Genomic DNA, 5766 nt, shown 5'->3' with positions numbered 1-5766 from the left:
AGTGGAGAAGACAATGGCACCCTACTCCAGTACTTTTGCCTGGAAAATCCCATGGACAGAGGAGCCTGGTAGGCTGCAGTCTTTGGGGTCACTAGGAGTCAGACACAACTGAGCGACTTCCCTTTCACTTTTCACTTTCATGCATTAGAGAAGGAAATGGCAACCCACTCCAGTATTCTTGCCTGGAGAATCCCAGGGACAGAGGATCCTGGTGGGCTGCAGTCCATGGGGTCACTGAGGGTTGGACACAACTGAGCGACTTCACTTTCACTTTTCACTTTCATGCATTGGAGAAGGAAATGGCAACCCACTCCAGTGTTCTTGCCTGGAGAATCCCAGGGATGGGAGAGCCTGGTGGGCTGCAGTCTATGGGGTCACACAGAGTCGGACACGACTGACTCGACTTAGCAGCAGCAGCAGCCGAGATAGGAGAAATTCTTGTTCCTCCTATCTATCTATACATTCACAACCAAGCAGTTATGATGAATCTACTTATGACAGTAGAACTAAGCATTGGAAGATAGAAATAAAATATACAAACTACATGAGAAGTAGTTCCTCACCTCAAATCATTCACCATACAGATAGAAATATTATTCCATCACTTATCTAGAATTTTTAAGACTGAACATCATTCTTAAGTAAGTAATAAGGTGTCACATCAGATTTGTACTTCAGCCCATGGGCTTAACTGTAATGAAATGCTCTGGTTGTAGTTATTTGGAATGATAACAGAACTGTCTATGAAGTAAGATTAGATTAGCACCAGTGAGGATTCGGTACTCATTGCTTATAAAAAGTTAAAATGTTTAGAAATGAGTACTGTAAATAAGCAAATGTGATTTGAGATAAATAATTTACCAAATGTACTCTATTAAAAATAATAATAAAAAAAGAACTACTACTCATTTGCTTCAGAGATGTCATCCTTTAGAATTGTGCCAGGTCACTTCTGACTCCAATGCCAAATGTCACTCTGCTGTCAGACTCAGAGCCACCAGTGTTAGATGCTCCTTCCAAGAACAAATTATTTCCGGCAATAAAAGCCCATCTGTTTATCTAATTTGTGGATATGCTATGCCTACATTATCATTTGCCCAACTAGCCTTGAAATAATCTCTCTCATATGACAAAACATTATAGGCACTGCATGACTCCGTTTCTCTCTACACCGCCATTGGAAGAGACCAGTATTTCCAGCTTAGACAATGAACTAACTTTCTAAACTGACAAGCAATTCATTCTATGAATTAGGTGCCAACTCCTTCTGAAATACTGTTAGGTAACCAGGGTGATTTTATGGTGAAGGATAGACTCTGAACCTTGCAATTAACACAGACTACTGCAGTACATTTATTCACTCAATTCATTTTTTTAAAAAGACACTACCTATGAAAGAAAATAAATGAAATTTAAAGACCTGAGGTTAAAAAAAAAATCAAATAGTAAATCTCTCCCTTAAGTAATATAAACCTAAGGAGTGGGTTTCATGAGAGTTAAACAGTTCTAAATTCAGCAAGGATTTACATTCATTATATATAATAGCAAAAAACTAGAAATACATTAAATGATTAGTAATACTGATAAGTCCACACAGTGGAACCTTTTGAACTCATGTATATAAAGGCTGAAATATCACAGAAAAATGTTGTATTTATAGATTTAATTTAAAAAGGTTTAATTTATATATATATATATACATATATATACACATATATATATGTGTGTGTGTGTATATATATATATAATATACCTTTTTAAATATCTTCCCTGGTGGCTCAGATGGTAAAGAATCCACCTGCAATACAGGAAACCCAAGTTTGATCCCTGGGTTGGGAAGATCCCCTGGAGGAGGGCATGGCAACCCACTCTAGTATTACTGCCTGGAAAATCTCATGGACAGAAGAGCCTGGTGGGGCTACTGTCCATGAGATCACAAAGAGTCGGACATAAATTAGTGACTAACACTTCATTTCACTTATATATTGCAAAGAGTTAGACATGACTGCATATCTTTCACTTTCACTATAGATCTTTGAATTATTTTTTCCTCTTCTGTGTTGTCTAAACTTTCTAAAGTGTTCTGTATAATGGAAAATCAAAATATTATGCCTCACATGAATTTAGGCTTGATCCATTTATATTGGATTTTCTATAACCTATGGCCAAATATCCCCACACTGGCAGAAATGTATGAACCAAAACCAATTCTTGGCAACCCCATGGGCTATACAGTCCATGGAATTCTCCAGGGCAGAATACTGAAATGGGTAGCCTTTCCTCTTTCCAGTAGATTTTCCAACCCAGGAATCGAACTGCATCTTTTGCATTGCAGGTGGATTCTATACCAATTGAGTTATCAGGGAAGCCTTAAAGTGATCAAGGGTGAAAATTTTATCTCAGGCATATTTCAAGCAAAAAAAAAAAAAAACATTATTATAGGACAATTTATATTTCACCACACACCTTAAGAAATATTATGTTATTATTTTTTTCAGACAATCTTCCTGGACAATAGATCTTATATTTGTTTTACAAGTAGGAAATTCTGATTCAGAGTGTTTAAACAACTTGCCCCACACCAAAGATTTAGTAAATATCACAATTGAGCCTCAAATCCCTACTTTATAACTCTGGGTCCAAGATATTTTTCCTACATGTATTGGCTTTCCTAACAAGAATAGCCTCTGACTTCACTTGTTTGTTGGGATAAGTCATTTGGAAAAAGGAATAGTTTAAAAATGAGCTTGCAAGCAAGCTTTTGACCCCCCCAGTTATGTACAAGCAACTTGCTTTACCTTTAAATAAAGAACCTTTGGCTGCTTTCTTTATAGTAATTCATCTAATTTTCAACATAAACTAAAATATATCTGAAGTGAATATTTCCAGGTTTCGAATATCTCCTATCTTTCCTTCAAAGTTTATAACTCTTAAGCCTTTTCTCTGTTAGCCTATGAAAAATAACACAGATATGAGAAAGAGGCTAAAAGACAAAAGTAAAGGTAAGGGAGTATTTTCATGACTAACAAAGTCCAGTCTGACATTGGATTGGCCAAAGAGTTCATTCGAGTTTTCCCATAACATCTTATGGAAAAACTTGAACAAACCCAATTTAAGGCGTATATGACAACCACATCTACTCACCTATGACTCAGAAAAGAAATAATCGTACAATAAATGTAAGGCATTCACTTTAGAAGCTGCCAATGCCCTCCTTACACTCAGCAGAGAGAAAATGAAAGCAGTCAGTTATCTTTCTCACACAACCACACATTTTTCTCTTCATAATACTTTATTCTTAGAGATGCAGTCCCCTTCTACTCAAGGCAGTCTATCTTTTTCTCCCCAGTGCACCACTTGACTCAACTACTCTTACTTTGGAGATCTCTCTCTCTCTCTCTCTGTCTCCTATTTGTAAACATCCTTCAAACTTTTACCTCCCTGAGCCTAAGTCCTTTTCCAGTAACCAAATCTCTCTCCTCTGATCTTAATTTAAATTTTTCAAAAAGCTGATCTGTTTTTGTCATCATTTTCTCACTTGATATTTACTCTTTAATCCATTGAATTCCAGTTTATGCCCTATGACTCTAAACTCATGACTAAAGTTATCTCTCATTAAAATCAAAGAACCATCACATTTTCACACCCATTGGGCATTTCTGAGTCTTTAACATACTCAATCTTGTTATCATATTTGTCTTTATTAATTATTTTTTCTTGTTTAAAATGTCATTCCTCCTTACTCCTCTGACCCTCCTTGCTTTCTTCACACTCCTCTGGGTATTATTTCTCTCTCAGAGTGTGAATAACACTACAACAATTTTGAAAAATATCTCCTAGGGCATTTCACCAGTATCATTAAATAAAAATATCTATTTAGCCATTCAGTCTATAAGTCTTCAAGAAGTTTAAAATGGAAGCATAATACAAAAACAGTTTATTGAAAATGGAAATAGTTATTTTACCACAAATTGTGATTTTTTACATTGTGTTTATATGACAGATAAGCAATACAATAAGTATATTTTGATTGTTTTCTTTTTCAACTTAAAATGTAAAAATTAATTGGTTGACTATATTTCTTTATATAGTCCAATATTTCCAATATTTGGACTTTTTCCAATATTTCCTCTATCCTTGGGGCAGTTGTAAAAACTTTCGGTATCACCCTTTAGATGCATAAATAAAATAAAATGCTATCTGTGCTGAGGTAGATAGCAGTGAACTACCAAGGAGCAGAGACACTAGTTTTGGTAAAGTGGAGGCTGGAAATTTGTCTACTTTCTTTTTTTTTTTTCCTTCTCTTTCCCACTCTCGCCACCCTTTGGCCGCTCAACAGAGCTTATGGAAACTCAATTCTCCAACCAGAGACTGAACCCAAGCCACCAAGTGGAAGCACCAAATCCTAAGCACTGGAACCCCAGGGAACTCCCTGGGCTAATTCCTGATTGCAGCCATTTTGAAGGACTAGAATACGTTCTACATCCCCCTGGGAAGCTATTGTATTCTTTTCTTTTCTAGATTGTTTACTATCTATGCAATCCAATTGTCATTTATTACTTTGGTGTATTAGGAAGCTTTACTCCTGTATATGTCAGTTGTCCTTACTAGTGATTCGAGCTTCCTTTGGAGCAGAAAAATATTTTATTCTTATTTGTGTTTCTCAGGTTGTTTTTAAAAAAATCTTAAAACCTCAAAATTGTTTTCTGGCTGCTTTATTATATAATGGATTTATTAAAATACAATATTTTAGATCTCTGCTCCTGAGTCAAACAATTTTTTTCTCATTTGGCATCTATTCTGAAGAAAATTACTGCCTATTCATTCCTTCTAGGATTTGGAATTAGAGAGGAAATAACTATATAAAGGCATTTGTACATGAGAAGACATGTCTTTAACCACAGAAACTAATGTATTTTTAAATACCCTGGAGAAGAATCATTAAAAATAGAAATTTGCAGGAAATGAGAGTATTGTGTAGATATGTTTGAAGTAGTTTTCTCTCTTTTTTTCTTTTTAAAAAATATTTATTTTTTAATTGAAGGATAATTGCTTTATTCATCTCACACGCTAGTAAAGTAATGCTCAAAATTCTCCAAGCCAGGCTTCAGCAATATGTGAATCATGAACTTTCAGATGTTCAAGCTGGTTTTAGAAAAGACAGAGGAACCAGAGATTAAATTGCCAATATCAGCTGGATCATCAAAAAAGCATCAAAAGAGAGTTCCAGAAAAACATCTATTTCTGCTTTATTGACTACGCCAAAGCCTTTGACTATGTGGCCACAATAAACTGTGGAATATTCTTCAAGAGATGGGAAAACCAAACCACCTGACCTACCTCTTGAGAAACCTGTATGCAGGTCAGGAAGCAAAAGTTAGAACTGGACATGGAACAACAGACTGGTACCAAATAGGAAAAGGAGCACGTCAAGGCTGTATATTGTCACCCAGCTTATTTAACTTACATGCAGAATACATCATGAAAAATGCTGGGCTGAATGAAGCACAGGCTGGAATCAAGATTGCCAGAGGAAATATCAGTAACCTAAGATATGCAGATGACAACACCCTTATGAAAGTTATGACCAACCTAAACAGCATATTAAGAAGCAGAGACATTATTTTGTCACCAAAGGTCCATCTGGTCAAAGCTATGGTTTTTCCAGTAGTCATGTATGGATATGAGACTTGGACTATAAAGAAAGCTGAGTGCAGAAGAATTGATGCTTTTGAACTGTGGTTTTGGAGAAGACTCTTGAGGTCC

Source organism: Bison bison, unplaced genomic scaffold, assembly GCF_000754665.1.
Source record: "Bison bison bison isolate TAMUID 2011002044 unplaced genomic scaffold, Bison_UMD1.0 scf7180017864330, whole genome shotgun sequence".
Lineage (NCBI taxonomy): Eukaryota > Metazoa > Chordata > Mammalia > Artiodactyla > Bovidae > Bison > Bison bison.
This window is presented reverse-complemented; position numbering follows the sequence as displayed.